The sequence below is a fragment of the Bombus pyrosoma genome, linkage group LG15, assembly GCF_014825855.1.
Source record: "Bombus pyrosoma isolate SC7728 linkage group LG15, ASM1482585v1, whole genome shotgun sequence".
NCBI classification, from domain to species: domain Eukaryota; kingdom Metazoa; phylum Arthropoda; class Insecta; order Hymenoptera; family Apidae; genus Bombus; species Bombus pyrosoma.
Genome location: NC_057784.1, coordinates 691,756 through 716,773, shown reverse-complemented (window position 1 = coordinate 716,773; position 25,018 = coordinate 691,756). Strand labels below are relative to the sequence as shown.

General features: G+C 42.8%; 1 protein-coding gene across 13 annotated transcripts in view; it reads right to left on the bottom strand.

The window, feature by feature from the left end:
- Positions 1 to 25,018, bottom strand: part of LOC122576008 (CUGBP Elav-like family member 4) — a 557,322-nt gene that overhangs the window by 217,747 nt on the left and 314,557 nt on the right. For 2 of the 13 annotated variants that reach the window (XM_043745689.1, XM_043745685.1), the window contains exon 1: positions 20,053 to 20,774. The exons of the other annotated variants lie outside the window; for them this stretch is intronic. The gene's annotated coding sequence lies outside the window, so the exon portion shown is untranslated. Of the gene's footprint in view, positions 1 to 20,052; positions 20,775 to 25,018 lie in introns of those variants that run through there. 13 annotated transcript variants of the gene reach the window in all.

Genomic DNA, 25,018 nt, shown 5'->3' with positions numbered 1-25,018 from the left:
GTTGTAATGCATTAAGCCTTTCTCCGCGATCGACGGGAACGCTTTCATTCGAATAAGTTAAATCGCGTCTTCTTAGCTCGTAATAAAGTTGGGTACAATTACATCGCAAGTCCTTAAATTCGGAATACTGTATTCGAGGAGGAAGCCGAGTCTCGTCGAGAAACATTACCTACAAGAAGTCCATCTGTCTTCTTGAATTGCATTTAAATTACATTGAACTGTAAGGTTACGTCACCTTCTATGTAGAACAGAATTCTTATGTAGATCAAAATATTCATGAGTCGTATTTCGTACCATACGAGTGGAAGCTCTATTGCGATGAAATACGGTAAGAGGGAAATTCTCAGAAAGAATGAAACATGCATTCCAGGAATTAAGCTAACGAAGATATTCTATTGTATAGACGTAGCAACTGTACGCCGACGATCTCACAAGATATCTAGCCAGCAAAACGGCGAAGCAGAACGCGATTATCGTTGACCATTTCAAAACTAGCCGCGTCTTGTTATCGCCGTCGTGATACAGGAAATTGCAAACCGTGAGAGTGAACGATACAAAGGCAAAGTTTCGAGCGGATATTTTATTTTAAGAGGCGGAAATCGGAATTTCTGTTGAAATGATTCCACTAGTAATGCGGTAAAGCAATAGATTATAAAGATACTAAAGCAATGGTAGCAATAGAAATAAGTGGCAGAAAAAACACGATGATACGTGTGTAGGAGGACGATCGTAGCAAGCGCCAAAAAAGGAGTTGCATTTCGATCAAGTCAACCATAACCGAATTATACGCCATCGTATGGAAAATTAACCCTTACGACGAAACGAAACCCTTACGACGGTGTTTTTAGAACTATGACGAGAAATTTTCCAAATTAAATGCGTACCATTTGCGTCACCAATAATTTAATTTGTTGCTATTTCGGAGAATTATCGAATAGCGTTCGCGATCTTCAAGGATACGAACGATTTTAACTGTTCGAAGAGACGTAACGATCCAATAAACGGCGAAAGTTCGTTTTATTCCCGATTAAAACTTGAATAACATTTTGTTCTACGTGTCCGTAGCAGCGCTTTCTCCATTCTCTGCTTTTCACTGATTCTAATAAGCAAAGTTGGTCAACCTTGGCCCGACTCATCTTTGGCTTCCTGCCTTGCTTGTAAGAATTTATCCGCTTGCGCGTCGTACTTGTGCTGGACGAACTTGATAACCAAAGGCTCGAAAGTAGTTTAACGAAACAACTGTCCGACCTCCGAAACCGAACTTTTCAACATTTACAACGTCAACGCGTGCGCACTGAAAATTGACAAATGTAAATTTATTCGACTCTGAACGGCTAATCTATCGTTTTGCATGGAGAATCTTTCTGCACGTGATTGGGCCAGAATGGCGATTGATTTCAAAGCCCTCCATATGTCATCAAAATTCTGGCAACGCCGGAATTGCTTCGACTTTACGAAGGTTACATAGAAGATATCGGCTTTCACGAGCAACGTGACGGATCTTTCGTTCGTCTATCCGAAGAAGGCGAAAGAAAATCTTGCGAGCCAACGGTACGGCGGAATATTCGACGTAACACGTTCAGAATAGTGTTGGAGGGTGACGTGGTAAAGCGGTCTGCCAATAACGCGAGAGAGACCTTTGTGTGGGCCAAGGCGTCGAAGCATCGCATAGCTTTCTCCTGATGCCCCTTGCTTCGCCCCTGCCCTCCCTCTCCCAGCAACCTCGCCAAGGGATGCTTGCAGTGCTCTCACTCGACTGCTTTCTACTATACTGAGAACTCGAAAGGGGCATCAAAGAAAAACCTGAACGCCTATGTTCTGCTCGCGCCGCCATTTGATTTGCGCTAAATCGCGAGGGTTTCCAAACGATAATGTCTACCAACAGCTGCGCGGCAAACCGTTTCGCGAGGGGTGGCACAAATTGGTTTGATCCGCTTGATTCTGGCTAACAGTTTCTCTTAACCAGAAGGTCGACCGATCAAATTTTCCATGAAATCGATTCAAGCCCGAAAGTAGATATACTTTGAAGTATATAAAGTTACCGAAATTCGTCGCGATTCGACATCGAATCGAAATCATCGCGAACGCCGTTCTTTGGAAAAGTCGAAGATGGAAATCGGCAAGGGTAGATCTTTTGTCTGGGGGTCGTTGCTTAATTCGTAAATTTCGATAAAAAGGGAAGAAAGGAAGAACGGCAGAGGAAAAAGCGAAAATCGCGGTCTCCCCCCCCCCAACCAATTTTTTTTCATTTCCAACCAATTACCACAGGACGGCCAGATTAAAAAGTAAAAGTTTGTTCGCGCGTGCGTTAGTGCAGCAAATAATTGGAAGAGTTTTTTAGCCTGTCCCTCCACCTCCGTGCGATTTTCTCCCACCTTCCGGAGTTTCTCGCTTTACGTCGAAATGGGACGAGGAGAAAGAGGCTCTTAAGCCGGCGCTCAGCTTTTTAAAACAATGTAATTGTTAATTTGGAGGCGGAATACAATTCCGGACGCAAAGTTGCCCGTTCGCTCAAAGAGAGAAAGGGGGAAGAAGGGTGCGACCAAAGACAAGACAAGTCCTAGGGGGAGCGACGATGGTAAAGCTGATGAAGAGACGGGAGCCCTGTGCAAAGGCGACAAAGACATTGCTATTATTTCGAGAACGATAGTCAATTTAAGTTAACAGTGCGAGAGCTTGGGAGACGGCCCTCTTACGTACCTAAGTAATCTCATTCCGAATTAATGCGCAGTGCGAGTGCTGCTAACGCGACAGTCGTCTCCGTTAGATTCATCTGCATGCTTCTTTGTGTACCAAAATTGCAGTTCCGTCTAACAATGACGAGAGAAGTGCCGCTTCTTCGAGGGCATGCAATTCGCATCGCGCTTTATTCACTTTCGAACCAGACAAATCATCTTTTACGGACCTGCCCTTTATTTTCTTAGTTTCATGGTTTTCCGTAAGCAACAAACAACGCCGCAATTTCACTCGAGAAATCTCTCCTGTCATCGATCCGAAATTTCTCAAGGAAACGGAGACTTTCCAATCGACGCAAATGATTTAATCCCGCGGCCAAGCGTGCCCGCAAAGGGCAAAGAGATGTTGTCGTTTTTTTTAATTTCCCGAATGCGAACGTTCCGTTAATACCATACGGAAATGCTTTACGGGGCATTAATACCCGGAACCGCGATGTTGCTCGTTTGAAAGATCCCTCGGTTATCGAAAAAGCCGCGTTACATTAAGTTATTGAACGGCAAAGGGCAGTCGGGAAAAAGAAGCGATGAAATAATAAGCAGATAGAAAATGAGAGAACGGAAACGACCGTACGTTCGCCGGAATGGAAACTCGAGCAGCAGCAGCGAGAGGCTGCAAACAGTTCCATGCGTGGCTCCTCCTGGGGAAAGGCTCCGAGCTACGACTCATTCCCGTGGTTCGTAAAGAGACTAAGGGAACTCGACAGGCTGCGGAGACGAGAAAACGGGAAGAATGTATAAAATGAAGACCACCACTCTGAAATGATAAAACTGAGGATATTTCTGGCTTACTCCGGTATAAGGGAAGATCTTCGTGAGAGAGAACGTGGCCACTTCGATGGCGGCAAGCTTAGATTCGGGTCTTTTTCGTACATGGATGACGATACCACCGAAATACGGTCAGTTTTGAGAACCATCGCACTTTCAAGACTTCTTGGATCGTCGTGACTTTCTCTGCTTTGTCGTTATACCGAACCTCTCCCTTCAAACCAGAAGCGTCGTCAACGAGTCTCTTTGCAAACTAGGAAAATTGGACGAATTCTTATTTTTCTTATCGCAAGCTGCTCGTTCTAATAAAGTTGCATGCACTCAGTTCGCTTCTATGAATACGTAAAACTCTGCAGAGTTATTCCCAATAAAAGTGTCTTCCTCAAGGGCTATACCTTTTAGGATCTCATTCCTCACCCCAGAACTCGACTTTGGTGCAGACGCGTCTTACGTTCATAGATAATATTCGGGAATCTAAACGGGAAAAGATGAAATAAAGTGCTTGGAAAGCTTCGACGATATCTACGCGGAACGGAGTATGGTTTATGATTCCTTTTCGCGAATAGACAATTAGCTCGCACAACGTTAAAATCGTTTGAAGCGAGTCTATGTAGGCCAGTTATCGGTATCTCTGAGGAAAGAACGTTTCTGTGTTTATCGAAATTTTAGCAAATTACCAGTCGCGAATGCGTTAAGTCGCCTCTTTTAAACGAATTTCGTTCATACGTTATAACGCACACAATACAAAGCATTTCTTCAACTTCACTGGAACAAAAACAATAGTAATTACAGCATCACGACAGACAATTATTATGACCGTAGTCGTCCCTTATCGTGCTCATCGAACCGTATAACTTTCTGTTCGCACGGTGATATTCCGTGATCAAATACTGCCTTCCATTAACGTTATTACGCGGATATTTATCTGCCCGGCTTTCACGATTCGCCAGGAATTCGGTTTAAAAATCGCGAAATACGGAGATATGTGTTGATTCGACAATTCCCGTTCATTCGGAGTAAAGTTTAGGAAACGTATGCGCGAAAACGAAAAGCAAACAGGAAGCCTAAAAAAAACAGTGACAGTCGGGTGTAACGGAAGTTTTTCAGCAGGCGTGGTTCAAGTGGGTAAAGAGAAGAGATGGTTGGTTTCTCTCCACGCTCCAACGCGACAGCTCAACATCCGCAGTAATATTACACAGGTTGGATGGATCTCCTTTACGAGTATTGCGGTCTCACCGTGGGTGTCGCTAAAAGAGGCTCATCCTGCCACGTTTCCCGCTCGTTTATCCGAGAGTTTGCTTTTTTTCAATCCAACAATCGTATTTATTGATAGGCGGCGATATCAAACGCTCCTGTCCCGTTACTTTTGCCTCTTTTGCACTTGGTTTTTATTTGCTTCCCGGTATGGAGATGACGAGGCGTTAAAAACCCTGCTTAAATCTTCAGGCATACATTTCTCTTACGACGTACTCTTTTTCGACGAGACGTAAAGGGTTGCCGCCAAGGTTTATTACAAGTCCTTAAAATTTCAGACGCCTACTAATTCGCGTAATCGAATGTTAAAAGCGATAAAAGCGCGTGAAATATCGTCGTCCGTAGTAAACTCGACGCCGAGTTTACGTGAAAAACAAGAAATGACGGAGAAAGACATAGGTGAAAAAAGAAAATAGGCTTACATCGAGGCTGAAAAAGAGAAGAAGAGGGAACGAAGGGGAAAGACGAGGTTCATTCCCCACAGTCCAATTTTAAGGGGGCTCTAAAACGCCCGTTTATAACCCCCAGCGGCGTTTGAGGGTGGTGCGGCAACCAACGCTAGAAATGTGCAAGTCAAACAGCTTGACTCAGCGGTTTATCTGCCGGCATACACTCGCGAACGCTATACTAGAGCGCGAATGCCTCCCGCACGTTTATGACTGCACGTTTCGCCAATGGATCACGCTTATTTCACTTTACCGTGGTTGGACTTATCCCTTGTAATTCGTCAATAGCGCTAGCGACTCGTGTGGCTGGCGAAAGATAAACTTTCAGAGTAATAGGCTGAATCGTGAAGATAACCGCGATTCGCGCGACACTAAACAACGCGTGACGTCTTGTCGCGTAGCCCGATAACGCTCGTCGGTGTAAGTTTTCGTGAAAATCGTTACTTACGAAAAGTCTCTCATCGATTGATATTTACAGTTAGAACGAGTAATTCTTTAGAAGTCACGTACGGTTTCTTACTGTTAAAAGGACACGTCTATTTTCGAATGTTCGAAATACTTTCAGTGAAGCTTAAGTTTCGAAATTCAACGATTTAAAAAATTATCAAATTAAGTAAGGAAATGTTAGTCGTGTACCGCTTCCGTGTTAACGGTTTCTCGTTTAGGGGGAATGAGAAGCAAATGAGGTACTAAGGCACAACGACCACCATGATAAGAGAATAGAGCAAGTGCGATCCCTTTTGGTTGGCGGAATCGGCTGGGACAGAACTATAGGTTGTAGGTTGTGCGCATTCAGCGTTACAAAACGGGCCTCTTTTAGGGCCACTTTATCGCGCATGTTGCCTACCCTTCTCTTCTTAAATAGAACAGAGCACTTTAAAGGCACCCACTCTGAAAACTCCTATGCGAAGCAGCTCCTTGCGAACGCGCTACACACGCCGCAGCGGTCTAATCTGACTTGGGGCGTAAGATCGTAAATCCTCCCACGCCAATCGCGATTGGGGAGAAGCTCGGCGGAACACAGGTGCGAGTATTGCCTCAATGAATCTTTCGTGATAGGATTTTCGTGCAAAACGAAGTAATCTCAGGCTAAGAATAAAATCTTCCGCCGCTGGCGAATGCTTTTTTTCTAATCTCGCCTCGCCGCTCCATTCCTTTGCCACAGCCAGCGAGGAAGGAGGAGATTCTGTTCTAGCGCAATTAATGCAGCATAATATACAGGGCGATTCATAAATACTTCAGCAGGTAAATCTGTACACCGATATAAGTAAAAACCGTCATACGAACGTATATTACCGCATCAGCCCCTTTTTCAGTAAAAACTTCCATGTGCGAACATTCCAATATAAAGGCGGCAGCAACAACGAAGAACATATATATATGTGTGTGTACCTAACACGTAAGATTTTCTTGGCTAAAGATCATACCGCCATATCAGACACGAACTCATCGCAACTGTATCTATCAAGGGACGAACAGAGGGTAGTAAGAACGTATAAGTTTAGCGGATTTAATAACTCGGAGTTTAATTAACTACTGAAAGTCTAGTGATCGATTTCCCCCGAGTTCTTTCTTCCAACGTTTCCTCGGCTCGCGCCTTTTCGCATTTCTCTTCCCGAGAGCTACCTCGCTTCCCTGACGTCGACTGGGGATTCATAATCCTCGGAGACTTAAAATCTCCCTCCTTCGTTTCCCGGGCTGCCACTTCGGAACAGCGAAATTCCTTCGGTACCGAGTCATTGGGGAGGAGGTAAGAAGGACCACTGGCTAGCTGTTCCTTCTAACCGTCAAAATTGTTGAAAACGTCGAATATCTACTGGATCGTTCGATGTCGGAAGGAGGGACTCTGTTCGTTCGCTTGCCTGCGTCCATGCCACGATATGAAACGTAGGATAGAGAGGGACGGCGCGATGGTGTGCAAAATTCTTATGGAAACTTCATAGGCGAAACTTTTTCGTAGTTCTGGCAGCCTCGCATGAGCTGGTTGCTCGCGCAGAATCTCTGCACCGAGAAATGCTATCCCAAAGAGACAGAGAAAGAAAGAAAGAAAGAAAGAAACGGAAGAAGTCAGAAGGATTTCCACGCGAGCAAAAAACGCGAAGCATAACCGAACGAATCGAAGTTTTCGATAACTCGTAGGATGTAGCAAGGGTGAGTGGCGCGTCGATTTTCTCCCACAACTTTATGGACTCGTTACTTCCGCCGTGCAAAAACGACTCTTAACGAGATCGCTTGTTGAACGCACGTCTCTAATGCCTCTCTCTGCCTACTGCATCATATTTCACCTTCAGCGAATAACTCCACCGAGATTCCTCGAAACCCATTTAGAACTTGCACGGATATTTTCAATTTCGTTGAAAAACGAGTAGCTCGTACCGCGACATCGAAACCGTGTTATTTATTTCAAGTAACGACTGCAAAACGTTGCCGACATATTACGAGTTAAAAGAACGACCACGTTGCGAAATTCCTGTCAGATCGCGAGAGTATTATGAAACTTAAAAGGGACGCTCTTAAGATTCGTAAACCCTTGGGATTAAAAAGGATCGAAACGGCCGTTTATCGCAATTTTATTTTACCAAGATCCCGGTATTCTAAAAGTCTGTTATGTCTACAAAAACTGTTTCGACGGTGAGATACGAGGCTATAAATTTCTTTATCGTTCTTATCAACGAACCACTGTTATGAAACTATTTATCGCAATTTGCGAGCATAATTCCGTAGGAACAAAGAGTTTGAAAGAAGTTTCAGAGATTCTAAGCTGGTACGGGAAGGAGTTTCCTAAGGGAGACATTTTAATTACCGACGGTCCATTTGTTCGTAGTATATATTCAACGATACACCTGGTCCTAGCACTTGCGCCTTTGGTGCTGGAGTACGACCTTACGCCATTTGTCTTTCGAGTTTATATATAAAGCCGATCGCACCCAACCTACCCTTCTACGACTCGACTGCTTCCGTTTACGAACTCAAAGGCCAGCTTGGTTCGCCCCAAATCGGAAACTACGGGCGACAGAGATTGACTGGACTTCAATAAAGCTTCTTCCGAAGTACTGGAGAAGATGGCTACAGAGAGTGATGAGGCTGGTACCGTTAAACTGGTACCGTTAAACTGGTTCGTGGCCTGATCCTTTATAATGGCGCACTCAATTCAGTCACCTCGATAAAACGTAACAACTTTGATCTCGGTACAAAACTTTCTTCCTAATGTCGTGCAATTAGCTAGGTCCTTAACTTCCACCAAACGAACATTTTTATCCCTAAAATAGAAATATTTCCATACTTTTAACTACTGGTATTAAATAATGCCTGGCAGGCTATGAGTTACGGTATTTGGTGCTTGTATGTTTCACCCTGAAATCATTTATCCTTGTTGGAAGAATTATACAAAACTTTCTGTTCGAAATTCCAAGACCGTATTTTAATAAGCACGAGTGTCTTGTATTAAAAATTAGGTAAGAACGATGCGACTCGTTACATAGCGCTGACAAAGTTAGGTACCATTTAACAAAGAACGACATTTGTACAAATTAATAGACCCCAATGGGGAGGTTCATGAAAAGAGAGGCACTACTATATGTCTTCTCTCGTATCGTCGACGCTACGAGGGATTCAGGACGACTGCCCACAATAATCAAGACTAACAGCTTCGGCTGATCCTTCAACCTTCTTCGTCAGCATCCTCGCGTAGCCGGCGTACCTCTCTTATCACGCTATATCTCAATTTATACCACAATAATGTCACTTTAGCACGACGTGTATGTGCACCATCTTCTTCTTCGCTCGTTCCTCTGCATCTTTCCCCCGATATCGTTTCCATCGTACGGAAAGAAAAGTCCTGAGAGCTCGACGAATTCGTGTTCGTATCGCGTATCGAAATACTTGAATCGTATTATGCTAGCCGCAAAATGGTGTATTTTGTCGAACACAACACCCAAGGGAGTGATGCGATTCGTTCGAGCAACTACAACCACAGGGCATCTTGTTCAGAGGAAAATAAAGTACTTTCAACTATTAACTAGGGAAATATAAACAACATGTATTTAACTATTTCGCTCGTTCTACGAATCACTTTCAAATGCGATAAAGGCCATCGAAAATTGTACAACAGTGCGGAAATTTGGACGTAACGTGGTTATTTTCAGCGTATCAGTTATTCTGTATGGTGAAAGTGGAGATCAGAGAAGTCTCGATTTAAAGTACCCTACTTCGTGCACGACATTATAAACGGAAGACTTTATGCACCAAGTCCTCGAGTAAGTACTATTAAATTAAACGGTAGTTAGGAACTTCTTACATAAAACCCTGTAACTGCTCACCTCAATTAATAGACACGCGTTTGGAATCGTCTTGTTAAACCGTTTGTGCCGGTATCTTTGGTTCTTAATATTACAGAATCGACGCGCTCTTTACGAGTTATTCGCTTTTATCGGATGCAAATTTTAAAACGTAAGATAAAGTAATCTGAAACGGAGTTACAGGGAAATAAAAATAGATTCGTAAACGTAGTTTAACATTCCCAGCAATATTCTACCGTACCTTTATAAATGAAATATCACTGCGACGAACAGGGAAGACTAACAACTAGCAAAGTAGATCGTAGAACATGGTTTGTTCCAAATCTGTCGCAAGTAGTTATTTAAAAAAAAAAAAAAAAATTGATTCGCGTTAAACTCGAAGGACATTTTGATCGAAGCAGTCGATGATAGTCAGTCTCGTTGATTAAAAAAGCTGCGTATTTTCGCGCCTATTCACGAATCACCGTGTCGCTAATGGGATTGGAAACAGTGAGTGACGCCGAGCTGGGTGTGAGATCGGTTCAGTCGTTCGCCTGCTCTCACGGTTCCGCCTCGACCGCTCGCTGGCGTACATTTTCAATTTTGTGCCCGGGTTTTAATACCTCGGACGGGCTTTTCAAAACCGGCCTTTTGTCGCTGCAAGTGACGAGAACTTATTTTAGTAAAAAAAAAAAAAAAAAAAAGAGTGGCAGCTTCGGAAATAACTGAAAGACCATCAAACAAGATTTCAATGGCAGGAAACCAGTCTCGAGCCCCGGGGAATATCGACAATATTATATATAGATGAAAAATCATCGTAGAGAAAGGAAAGTTGCTCGGGTATTTTCTCCGTGAATAAATTACATCGTTCGATAGTCTGTGCCAGGAAAATGTTCTTGTCTTCTAGATGGAACGTACACCTTTTTCGCGGAATTTCCAGCTTTAGCTTAGCGATAAACGTCGGAACCATGTCAAGAACGATTCTGCAAAGTTTATCCGATATGGACTTAGGAATGTCCGGTGTTTCGCGAGCTTTACGATCGTCCATGCGTGAACCCCAAGTTAACTACGACGTTTATATTCTTGACACGCAATAGTTGTAGGCTTGTGCGTGAGCGTATACGTGTGTTTGTGGATAGCCCTTTACCAGTGGGTATTAAGGTGTTCGGATTAGGCCGCCCTACGGAGAGAAACTTGCTCTGCGAGATTAACCTATTCCGGAGCTTTATAGAAACTCTACACAACCTGGATTACCGCAACCACTGAAATCTCACTTGCCAGTACATCGCAGCCAGCCACGGATACGTAGAATCCCAAACAGATGTTTCCGTTTACGCCCTTCCTCGGCGACGTTATCAGATTCCAGTCTACTGTATTGAACACCGTGTTCGAAAGATCAAGCCTCGAAAACGTGTCGTCACGTTCGTCAAGCGAATAATTTAATTGTCGTTTCAAAACTCTGGATGATCGATTAGGATTTCGGTAAAGTGGAAGATACGGCAGAAAGGTGTTTTCCTTCGGTACAGAGAATAAAAGATGCGGGTTGACACATGTCGATATCGTCAACATGGTCATCCATCAATGCAAAAGTTTCAGAATGGTATTGATCAAAAGAAACAAATTACTCGCGTTTTCGATAAATTCACACTTGTCGCGAAGTACGTTCCGTGTATATGAAAGCATTCATTGGATTTCAGAAATTCTGTCGAATTTCTAAAGTTCAATACCGTAATAGATCAACGCGAAACGTTCGCGTAATGATATTGTTTTTCGCGTATTATTCGAAAGACCGAAGCGGAAAACCGAGCGTTTGTTACCTGCGGTTGAACGTAACATTTGTGAAACATGTAATTTTGGCGGAACGCGCGACCAGCTATGCTGTATATTAATGTACAATGAAAAGAGGTCACGTGCGCAGCGTATATTCCTCTATCGTACGTTCCGTACGTTCTAAATAGGGTCGATGGTACGCTATTTGCAAACTCGCATCCTAAAACAAATAGATATGTTATACAACGACACTGGATCAGACTCCGTTTTGTTTGACACGATGCCTCCACAAAGAACAAAAATGTTTCTTCGTGTGGAAATAAATGTTAACAAACCTTGCGTCGAACGTCGAACTGAATATAATAAGAAAATTAGTTAGAAAAGAAATTAGTATTTTGATACTGATATAAGAATAGACTTTCAAGTTACAGATACCAAAATTGCGTAACACAATTTTAAAACGTACTGCCGAAAACGACAGAAACATATATTTCCTATACAATTGATATCGAACGTATTTTTGCTTTAAAACCGAACCCGATATTTAATCTTTCATTTTTCGTGAATCAAACACCGTCAATTAACACCACATTTACGAATTTTAACGTCAGCTATATTACATTTACGTGTTTTTTGTTACCACGCATTGCGTCAACCTACACACGAACCGTCAGCTACTGCGAAACACTTTTAACGCAAACATGATTTATCGAGTTGGTTTCATTCTCGAATGCGAAACGTTAATATCGAAACATTAGACGATTTTAATCACCGTACCATTTCGATGTTTTCGAACGTTATAAAAGTATTTTGAAAGGACTTTGGGAAATATCGCACGATCAACTTGCCTAGAAGACATTGTCTACGCTTTTCCGAAGCATTTCACCCTGATCGTCGAGATCCAAGAGCTCAACCTCGCAACAACTTCGATCCGATGTAAGTTTCTAGTAGAGACGGACCAATTTCAAGAACTTCTGAGAAACGGCGCAGGATAAATAAAGAGAAGAATACGACTGGTTGTCGAAAGGAAGAGACAGTTCAAGAATATAAAAATGGAATATCCAGCCATTTGCCCGCCGACTTATTTCGATATTCGACGACAAGTAGTACCCGGAACAGTCTGGAGGCATTCGAAGAAGGAAGGAACTCGCATCATCGCGAGCTTCTCAATGACTAACCATATATCGTTAATGAAATTCATTCGAGTTGGTCAGCCAACGAAACTGAATAGAATAAAAACTATCACTACTCTGTACTATTTAGAGGAACGAATTGTAAATCTTCACGTCACCGTATCGTGTGAATAACGTGACTCTAACGCGTTATCTCGGTTACAAATTGATATCGGGGAAGTGAATGAATTTCTGGATAAAATAAATGAAAGAAGAAAGATAAGAAGAGACAGAAAGAGTACTGAAAACTTTACCATTAATCATATACTAATTATACGGTATCCGCGAATGAGAACCGATGAGATCACGATGTTGTTATCGTAGGTATAATTATAGCCAATTGCCATTTTCTTTGAAGCCGCACTTAAAAACTGTACGAGCAATTAGACAGAGAAACTATACACGCACCTTCGATATAAAATTGTTGAGAACGAACAGTCGAGTGGTATTAATGTCTGACAGCAGCTGTCGAACGGTAAAATCGAAACTCTGATTACGGAGCGTAGTAACGTGAATTTCTGTCCGTTTATCGAACCATGTATAACTGTGCGGCCGCGATATCGTTTCGAAATCGGTGAAAAATGTCATGAATTTTTTGAAACGATTGCACTGTAAAAATCTACGTGGGCGCTATAAACATCTTACAAAAAAGGAAATACACGATACGTCTTTCATTACATTTCAATCTTTGCGAAAAATAGGTATAGATATGCAACGAAGTAACCCATTTATTTGTAAATTTAGCATGGGATGTCGTTTGTACTTATACGTTGAACAAATTACGAACGATTACTCTATCGAGACCGAGAACATTTTCGTCAAATTCTTTCTCTGCTATTGTTCCCGAGAGATAACATTTTTATTGTAAAAACGACTAGTTTAAAGACAACCGCGGGTACACACGAACTCAGGATAGAAGGTCGGTTTAGGAACGATAATTGGCACGAAGGCGAACGTTCCGTCCCTTTTCGTCGCGCCTCCGACAGAATTTCGTAGACCAGGGACGAAATTTGATTTGCAAATTCAGTTAAATCCCCTTCGCCTCCTCGATTCCTAGTCATCCCTTCTTTCCCGGCGGCAACCGCACAGGATATACGCACGCTCCGTGATGCTGTCCTGCAGGACGCCCTCCGGGCCCCGTGGGAGAGAAGGCCGAGAAAAGACGCGTCGCATGAATTTTAATTTCACTTCGCCTCGTCGCCGAGCGCGATGCACTTGGGACAACGTAACGAGCAGCTAAAGTTTTTTGAGGAAAAATTAAAAGTTTCGCCCACGTTCATCGCCCCTCACACCCTTCCGTCCTACGTTTCTTTACCCGCCATTCCCTTCGGCTGACGAGCTACACTCATAGGCCAGAAACGTACTTCGTCGACCAACACCGCACCGTAATGTCTCGTAAAGTAATTAAGTTGGTAAGTCAACGGGACCAACCAACTTCTTTAAGAATCTTGATTTGTTTTTCATGGATTCGTGTATTCCTTTTTCGAGCATTCGAACATCTTTGATAGGTCACTGCTAACACCGCAGATCATAGATTGAATTATTACTATATAACTTTAAGGAATGTTTTTAATGTTGCCGTAAACCTTCAATAATTTTAATAGATTAGTAGAATAGTTCAAGCTGAATCCGTTTTCTGGTATCGTGTACCATTCTAGGAAGATGAATAAAAATGAGCCTCTTTATAATACATAAATAAATAGATATGAAGATGGTTCGGCAAATGAACAAATAAGAAAAAAACAATAAGAAAATAGGGAAGAAGGTGTATGAGATGAGGAATAAAAAAGAGAAGAGAACACACGATGTAAAAGAGTTTTGATGTCGAGCCGGCGCAATCTGCTGGTATCTAACAGGGGCGGAAGTATGGACGTGCGCGCGCAAGAAAGGAGACGAACAGATTTGCAAGCCAGATTGAAATTTTGAAATTTAAATCTTGCCGAGACTTAAGTTTAAAAAGTTCACTGCTTCACGAAGGGACAAATGCATGTATTCCAATACGAACAAGGTCTTGCTAATTGTCGAACAATTTTGTCGGGAACAGAGAAATTCCACGATCAAACGATCTCTTGTATCCTCTAGAATATTGTTTAATGGCTATCGTTACGATATTAACTTTCCCACAGCACGCTGGCAACCCGTATTATACTATACGATCGTGTTCATAAAGAAATTATAGAGCGTGCAGCGTGCAACTGGTTCTAACACTCCGATAACACCGTAAATAAGAATGTTATGAATGAAAATTAGTTCAGATAAATGTTATATGGTTTGAAAGAGAGGAAAGGATAAAAAAAAAATATGTGAATATATGTACGTATACTCTGATTCATTCTTCGAACGACCTTAGCCAAAATTAAACACACAGTGTTTTGGATTAGAAATAGATTAACGTTCGATGGAAACGAAAGATTAAACTAACGAAGAATAACAGTTTCGCGACAGTTGTATAAAAAACAGATCCCGTAGTTCTATCAGTTCGCAAATGTCATATTTATTCGCGATAAATGAGACCACTTTTGTCGACGATCTTCCGTCAACCTCGTTCTCAACATTAACAAACCGTACCATTTTCCCTTTATTCGTTGCCCTTCTCGAACTCTTACATCTTTCACAGTGTATTCGTTTGCTGGCGAAGTAACTCGTTACTTCACTTTGTTCTTTGAATTGGATAGTTTTCCATTAGCAATCATAACAACGTCCTTTGGCCCATGCCTCGAAACTGATGGAGACGACGAAGAGGGTGCCAACCAAGCAGTTAGGGTGAGTTTGTTTATTCAAGCTTCCGCGTTACCCTCTTCACGCTACTGACGGAGGTTAGCCTTGTTTTCCACCCACGTAGTTCGTGTTAATTTCCATTTTTATTACAAAGTGAATTGCACCCCCTCTCTCTCTCTCTAGTTCTGCACTCGACCCTCTTGTCTTTACGTTCGCTATGACCTCTCATTATCGATGCAATCATAATAACTAATATATATTTCGTATCGCGTAACTTACGTACATCAATCGTGACTGGTTCCAAATAGTTAACTTACCTGAAACAGAAAACAATACGATAACGTTAGCTCGCTGTAGAGAAGAATGTGACAGTCATACTAAGAATCGAGAGTACAGATCGCTTAAAGCCACTAACCAAACTATTTTACGCACTAACTCTCATTACATAACACTGACGGTCAGTTAAAAGAACTGACAATAGAACGATATGTATTTTAGAACATCGAGATACACTCTACTAACCACGAGAATCGAGATATTTAAGTAACAAGAATTATTATCTAATTTATAAGGTCACGGTGAAGTATCGAATGTCTTTCTCGCGATTATCTTTAGCAAAATTGTAAAGCTGTATGGAAAGTTTCTACGTTAAAAGACGAGTTTACTTCGAGTCGATGATGTTAAAATTTAAATGTCTAAATTTTAATAACCAGCGTTCTGATCAAACTAAACACTGTGACGTAGCATTCAAGAATTTAGGACAAGTGATAATTGTTTGTTACACATTTCTTTCTCTACCGCTTGTACGAGCAAGCAGGTGCGGAGAAGATATGCCACGAACGTATCCCGATCGTTGAAACACTTATATGACTCGACGACCAATAAAAGTTTCAAGATTTCCATCCCCTTCGGTCGACGAATGGAAGAAGGCAGGTCGTATAAAAAGGAACTAAGAAATATCAATACGCACTACTATCGAGCGTCATACTACTCAGGAACTGCTGTGGCCATTGGGGACAATCGAGCATGAGGAACGATATTAGCAATAAAGGCGTAAATAAGTTCCAAGTACCTTCCCTTGTGACGTTTATGTTGGCCAGGGTATTGATTTAAATTCGCCTATAAAAAATAGCCACATAATCGTGTAATTCAGAGAGCTCTTTAATAATGAACGTTCGATTTAAAGGTGGCAATAAATAATACAATTCTAGACTGAAAGTGCAAGTTATCGACATCAAACTTTATACACGCGGAACGAGAATGTTGACATATAGAATATACCTTATCTGATATATTTTAATATGTGAAAAATTTGTATGTATAAATCCAGTGGATGTTACTTTCAACGGTATTCAAACATTTTCTAAATAATACCAGCGTACAGATGATAGGAAAGATTATGTGGGAATCATTAAAAATTGAAATGAAGCTCGCTTGATTTAGTTAGACGTACAAATGCGGTATTCGTATTGGACATATTGAGTAGCAACCAGTTTGAGTATCGAGACTTCCCTAGTACTCAACGGTTATAGAGGGAGAGCCATAACGGAGTATAATTCAGTACGGTTCTGGTATGTATAGTGTCTACTCCATTCTCCGACAATGCAACGTACAAGCCCCCTGTATCCTACTGCAACGCCCTGCCGTAATGCATTATACCTGAGTAGGACAGCATTTATATACCCTACTATATGCGCGAAGGTACATAACGTACCTGACCTCGGTCTGTTCGTGCAGCTAAGTCGTATGCGCGACAGGATCTCGGATCGTATTAAAGGACACCATCACCGATCCTACTTACTTTAAAGAGAAAAAAGAACAATTGCACGAATTTCGATCAATTTACGGGACGCAAGAAGTTTATTAGTACACATATATATGCACAATCGACTGTAATAACGGACAGATTTCGAAGTATCTTAAATCATGGTAAAAGATTTGAAAGTTGTATTCTACGATCGAACAAAAGTAATTTAGGTATACGAACACGTCGATTTGATCCTAAACGAAATACAGTTTGCGTGCGGCGCCATGATTTACAAGCGATTAACTAGCAAACAAGGTGTCACTATTTTGGATGTTGCTGGTGTAATTTGTGCAACGACATTGTCTGCCTAGATGATATCTCAGATTACGTCCAAGAGAAGGGAATAGGGATGGTGGGAGTTTCTGGTGGCAATCGCTCCTGCACGTTCCCGTATTCTACGTTCCGTTCTTCCGCCCCTAGGAAATAGGGGAGTGAGATTCATTTATCTTGCTAGGGATCGCGTTGCACCGCGACAAATGCAACGTCACCGAGAGAACGCACCGCTGAATAAACTTTCGAAGGAATGCTGGTCTGCCAAATAAACGCCCGCGGCTTGTTCCGGTAAAAACATTTTTCTGCTATCGATGAAAACCCGTCGACGACAGTAAACCACAAAAATGAGAAAATCGGAAATGTCACGAGAGGGAAAAATGTAGAAACGTCAGTCAGCGTATTTCAAAGAATAAATATAAATTGCGTTATTAACAAAACGAAAGGAACGAAAAGGGAGGATGAAAAGTCAAAAGTTCTTCTTACGTCGCCATTCCGAAATGACAAGCACAACGAAACAGAAGCTGTATCCGTGTATGCGCAAGGTTTACGAGAATTCCAAAGCAGCTTCGCACTGCGTGAAAGCTAACGAAAAACCTTTCTGAACATGCTTACGATGCACCCCTACATACATAAATACATATTCATCGCGCTATTCTGTCCTTTTCGACGTAAATCTTTGCTTTCATCCGCGTCAATCGGGGCTACGAGATGGAAATTGCGAAACGCCGGTGCACGCGGTGCGCCAGTCGATAGGTATTTCCACATCGAGGAAAAATACGTTACAAATCCAACTTTAACCTCTTTGAGATTCCGGTCACGTAGCCTCGTCCAAAGATATATATCGTATATCGCCTGGCGCGTCGGTCCTTCTTCACATACCCCACTTTCGAACCTCATTCCAGCCACTTCAGCCCACCTTTCCAGCTAATGTCACACGCGTACTGAAAAGTTATACCCACGGCACAAGCACATCCCGAATAGCTTTCGCAAATTCGTCGAGTTCGATATCATTCTGATGCATACACGTTTAAACGTGGCTTGACAAACAGTAAAAGTATTTCAATATTTATCGAACGAAGAATTAGATGAAATTGACAGTTCTTACGCTTTACAGCGCAGTGCGTGTCTAGCCAGTGACCGTCTATTCTATTTATCGTTGAAAGTAACATCCAAAGCAGAACGAATCAAATTTCGATTTATGAATTACTCCACGGTGATTGTAAAGCAAATATGTATAACCATTTTTGTAATTCAATTTTCGTACAAATGATTTTAGTAAAATCGCCCACTGAATCCTCGGTGAATTACGAATACGAATTGAATTTAATCGTTCTCTTGACAAAATTTATCAGCGTTATATAACATTCCTCATATATTATAACTGGTAAAATGAATAATAATATTTACGTAAAAGAAGAAAATGGTGAACGCATTTGAAAATGGAACAGGTGTGCACCGTTGTTTGAGAATAGCCCGGTCTCAAGGAACAACAAATATCCTATGCACATATTTAGCGACTGTATATTATTTCAAAACAACGAGCTCTTGGACCGTACAGCGGATTGTTGTTTCACTCGTACTTACAAATACCGCATCTACTAAATTCTGTTTTCACTGTATCAATTTTTAACGCTTCATGTATGTACGATGAAATTTTTCGTCGCGAAATTATCATATTTCGATGTTATGGATGCGCATAACGATTTACTTTAATCAGTTGGATAATTGATTAAAATAAGTTGCTTCAATTTGCATCGAACCTTCTGTCTCTTTTTACGAGAATATGGAAATCTTGACGAACGCTGTACTGTAGTTATATCTCTATTTTACAATGGTTTAACACTTTCTGTTATTACCGAACTTCACTATATACTATACGCGTAGTTACATTTTACTCGTTATTATAATATTCTTTTCAATGATCACTTCCCACTAACTTATCACTTCACTTTCGTGTCGTAAAAAGAGGATAATTATGTAGATAAAAATTATTGCCAATTATAACCGTATAGGCATGATTGCCAGTGTTACATAAATTTAAACGTGCTTTACAATAAAATTAAACTACAGAATTAAGTTAGAAAAAAATGCTTAGTATTTTAACAGATTACATAATGAAACAGAGACTAGCCGCGTTACCAGAAACGAGCGATTTAAATTGACGACAACAGGATACATATATATTTTTCTTAATTAATTCTAAAATGCTCAACTCGATCCATCGTTCGTATTACACGAGAAGGGTATTTAGATGCTTGAAAGGAGCAACGGACGAATATTTCATAAAGCCGATAGCCGTTCGAAGAAGCATAGCACTCTGAAATATTGGTCGTTCTAAGTAAATTCATAAAAACTCCGGCATGATAATTGGTTACATCCGAAACCCATTCCACACAATTGCACACCACATAGACAATTTCGCAGGAATATCAGAGTATCCTTAAGCTCCCGATTACCGGCTTTGGAGTTTTGTTCTCAGAGGAGGCAACAGGTTACCAGCACGCGCCGCTCGCCGACGACTCGTCGAGTCGACCACGGGGACGATCGCGTGTGCGTGTCTGCGCTCTCGTTTCTCTCGCGTGTTCCTCTCTCGCTCATTCTCTCTCTCTCTCTCTCTCCACTCTCTCTCTCTCCCTTTTCCTCTCCCTCTTTCTCCTATTTTCGCTGCATTTCTCTCCCTCTCTTTCTCGCTTTCTCTCGTTCGCCTATTCGCCTCGCTTTCCTTATTCGGCCCGCGCGTCTCTTTCCACCTTTCCTATTCTCCTAAATATATTCACGACCAAACGAAAGCATATATGTGTAGGTATTAATGATAGATGTGCGTACAAATCTAACCTATGATCCATATGCGTGGCTGACCAACGAATGTCCTACGTCGCTGCACGGCACATGTGCCACAAGGACGTCGCGAGCAACCACGAGGACGATCACCGCACAAGTCTGACAACCTGCGTCCTCGCTCTCTGAATCTCTCTCTGCTGCGCGTCACTGGTGCGTGTGTCTGTGTGCCTGTGTCAAATGCGGTGCGTACACGCACGTGTCACCCTCTCTCCACGATCTGCTCTCTGCTTCTACTTTCTTCTCCTCTTGAACAACATACGACTGAACATAGGTGACTCTTTTCTCACCCTCAATATTGCTTTATTTCGTTCTGTTTCGTTTACTTTTTTTTTCTTTCTTTTTGGTATCAACGTTTTCGCTCCTCGGGTCGTTTAATTAGTTTATTTTCACTCTCGTACGAGAGACACCGTCACAAGAAACAGCAAGCGGAAACTCGTCGAATGCAAAAACCGTGCACGGACACACGACAGATACGTACGAGAGATTCTGACTGTGAATGCGCAACACGGATAGGGGACGGCAGAGGGGCTCTATTTCACAGGCTTTTTAACACGATTTCGAAAAGACACGCAGCGCGCGGCGTGGCGTGGCGTAGCGACGAGTCGGATGGCTGACTGGCGGAGAGCCGACGACTCTCGTTCGGTCTCGGTTCTCGGTCGTGGCCGTGGGGATCGCTGCTGGCTGGTAACACGCGCGGGAGGGTGCCCGCCGGAAGGCTAAAGGGGGCAAGGAGGTGGAAGCCGAGGGAGTTGGTCGTTCGAAATCGGTGGTAGGGTAGCGGCAACGGTGGTGGCGAACGTCGGTTCTGCACGACCATCGGAGGGAGAATGGTGAGAGCCAAAAGACCGAGCGAGAGGGAGGCTAAGAAAGAGACGACGACATTTCTGGAGGGAGAAGAAGACAGGCCGGTAAAAGTAGAAAGTTGAACCGAGACGCGTGGAACGAGAGGGTACAGGAAAGGGCAGGAAAGAAGAGGTGAGCAACGAGACCGCGAAGAAAAGAGATGGGCGATCATTGCGCGTGGTCGTAACAGAGGGCGCTCTCTTTCTGTTTCAATGCTCGTTGTTGGAAGCAAGGCGCACGAGAAGAGAGCGAGCGAGCGAGAGCGAGAGAGAGAGAGAGAGGGAGGAAGGGCGGGAGGGAGAGCGAAAGAGAACGAGAAGGAGTTAAAATGATCGAGAGAAAGTGAGAAGGAGAGAAGTAACGGGGAATGAAAGAGGGGGAAGGCACACGGGGTTGCCTACCCTCCGTGTAGTGAAGTAGCAACAGGCGGCCGCGATTCTCTCTCTTCTATCGTAGGACCGATGAGCGTCGCGCGCCACGTTTCTCGTCGGTAGCAGCCGCCGTTGCCGTCGACGCTATGACGTCACGGCATCGTGACGTAGGCGTGGTCACGGATGCGCACTAACACCTCGCCTGTCACCGTTGTCATAGTGACTGCTTCGCCGATGCCCGCGTTTCGCCGCTGCTGCCGGTACCGTCCCCGGCACACCATCCCTCGCGACCTGCTGCGTCGCTGCGCACTCCTCTCTCAGACCATCCAGTAACCCCCTACACCGGTTCAACCCTCTCTACTAACACTCTCCTCGCCTCTCCCTCCTCAGGCTCGCTCGCTCTCTCTCTCTCTCTCTCTCTCTCCCTTTCTCTCCCTTTCTCTCTCGTGCTCACCTCGATTCGTCCTGCTTTGCCGTACACGCTTTCTCTCTTTGTCTTCGTTGCTCGTCGAGCGGAATACGCCGCTACCTTTCGATGAACGTCGACGGTGCGACGCGCACAGCTTGAAATCCATGGTGGAAAGAAGAGAAAAAGCGTGGCCGGTGTAAGCGAAACGGAGAGGATCTGTTGTCTACAGGGAGAGAAGAACGCGCGCGTATACGTAGGTACATACGTGTATGTAGTGGCATACGCGCGTTGTCACGGTAACCGTAGCTCAAAACAAGCCTGCGCATTTTTCAATTCGAATGCACTCGCTGGGAAGCAATGAGGTTATAATGAAGTCCCTGCATACCCGTCCGCTATACCTCACGCGCGCATTGCCTTCGTGTTTCGTAACGCTGCCGCGCGTTGTCTATCAGTCCTATATCTACGAGTATGCCAATGTACAGAGAGGGATAGTATGCCGTACGAGGAAGCCACGCTTTTCCTTTGTCGATACTTTTCGGTCGACGTACAGAATTTCTATAAGTCGCCCCAAGAATGCAACAAACGCGCGCGTCCTGCCTCCTATTAAATCGCGCGCATGCGGTCCCCTTTCGGCGATACGAAAGACTTCCGAGTCATGGAATTTCTGTTAATTTTCATCGTGTTTCTTCGTATCTTTTTGGTTTATTAGTCGCAGTCGTTAAAATACGTCGACAGAGTTCATACAGGGTGCTATATTTCGATCTTTGAAAGTGATTAATAGATTAAATATAACGTTTAAAAGTGTAATCTACGTACGTGGGTGAAATATAATTGTACGATTTCCTATCGAGATCTTGCGATGGAAAAAAATTTTGTTTAAATTATACGTCATACATTTTTAGTTGGCTAGGCACACAGGTTGTTCTCGTTCCGAGAAGGATTCGTTGAAATAGGAAAACGAGAAAGTTAATTGTAGTAGAAACAACCCAGTCCCCGAAAGGTTTATAGCTCACGATTCCGAGTTCCATGGCGATACAACTAGTATTGCTGGCGATTATTATGCATTAGAAACGTACGTCATGGCTCACGCACCGTGAGCATCGACACGATCAAGTTCCGCCTAAAGCGTCTGTCCTGTGGCTCGATTCAAACTCAACCATTAGTCGCGAGGTAGCTGTTATATGTATCTGGGCCTAATGAGATTTCCATGTAGTGTGAATGAATTGCTCCGGATGCGTTCCTGCACAGATATCCCAATACATAAAGAGACACGTATACGTATATACGGCACGATCGTTTCCGCATGCTTACCGCGACGCCTTTGTGCTTCATTAGCGTGATTACTTTTAAATTACCTACGAAGAGTTAATAACTGTACGGCTACTTGGGAAGTTACAGCAGGTACTTTAAAATTACAAGCATGTCAGTTTACGAAGTTGATAAACTCGGAAGATAAGTTTTCGAAGCGACTAAAGGTTACGATTTTTAGTTGGATCATTGACGTTAAGGATTGGCAAGATTAGGCGAAGTTAAACGTTACGTCACGAAGAAGTTTGCATTGTAACGAAAAAAATTAACTTTGTCAACGGCAAAATACGTCGTTAGAAGCGTCAACGTTGTGTATAACTTTATGACAAGCTTTTACTGCGAAAATTACGTCTAGGAAAAGAAAAGGGAAAATATAAGGGGAGAAAATCTTGAAACAGAATTTCCGGAAACGTTTATAGTTTTTAGTTTAAAACGATTCTCCCGATTTATTAAATGAAGGAGATCGAGGAAGGTTCGATTTGTAGTAGAAAGTAATTGTTACAAGTTGGGTTTCTTCGCGAATTCGCTCGGTCGGAGTTTCCATTCGCTCGGATACAAATGGATTCTTAATTATCCTTAATTCGCACCAAATCGAGCCTGCAAGCGTGACGAGCAGCGCGACGCGGCCTGGTGTCATTAACGAAATAATGGGAATTAATTTTGATTAGTGCTTCGTTTCGGCAAATCAATCGCGCTCTCGGGAAAGCGATTCAATTCCGCTATTATGGATTTCGATGAACAGACTACGCGCATCCAATTATTCGATTCTGAAGTGTGACCTTTCTGACAATATTTGCACGCGCGTATAAAATCATCGCTTCCATATACAAATCGACATTTATGAAGATTTGCTTTTGCAACTTTGATTTTCTTTAAACGCGTTCTTTAAAAATCTATGCCCATTGCGTAAATCGTTTTTTAAACGATTTCTCAAATTTATGTACTTTCTGTTTCACATTTCTTCTGTCCAGATTTCTTTCCTTCTCTAGTCTTTGATACATGCTCCAGTTCATGGACTAATTATAATAATACAAGGTAGTATATCACATTCTCGTGCCCTGGCAAATGAAATTACAAGAGGCCAATAATCTGTTACATGATAATAGGATTAGCAAAACAGAACAAAGAAATTCATCGAAATAAAAGTTTAACAATGGCAAGGCTTCCAAGGAATCGTTCCCTCAGAGGTTACCTAATTAAATTTCGATTGTAAACCTTGTTAGAGCCGATTTACGAGCGTAGTTCCATGCAAGGACAAATAAAAGCGAGCAAGATCAAGAAAACGAGATGTTTGATCAATTTATATAAGGAAGAAAGCAAGAGGTTCGTAGCTCGAAGACGGATGTGAATTTGAAAACGTGCTTAAACGAAACGTTAAGTCGTTGTTTTTTCAACCTGCACTCCTCGGACGCTTCGGACGAGGTAATTATACAATAACGACGGTGGACGCAGTCGGTTCGTATATCCGTAATATAAGAGAGAAATAGGTTCGCCGTGTACGAGGGGGTTCGTGCTTCGCAAAGCGATTCTATAAAGCAGAAAAAGCGGGAAAATACACGATTCTACGTACATGAAATTGAGTTTAAAAATGTTTGATGTTGATTGTAGGTAATTCAATCAGAGCGTAGCGAGTAATGAGACGGAAGCGGGGCTAAAACCCAGCTCGCTTGGGCAAATGCTCGTCGACCACCCACCGTTACCCCTCGTCCCGACCTACCGTCGTTTCTTTCTCTCTCCTTCTCCCGCTCTGCCGATTCCCTCCGCTCGTTGCGTGTCTTCATCCCCCTCGATTCCCGACTTTCTGCTAGCAAATTCGCTCGTACCGTGAATATGAATTAAGTTGATACGATTTGGACAATCTAGTAGACGGGTGCAGGAGAAGGTAACCAAGAGCCATTATATCGAAGCAAATCGTCCGGTGGTGATTTTCCCTAAAGTGGATCAGTGTGCATCGCGTCGGAAAGAAACGGGTATACCGTGTATTCCGTTTGCCAGTGTACCTCGCGCGGTGATTTTAATAATGGTCGGA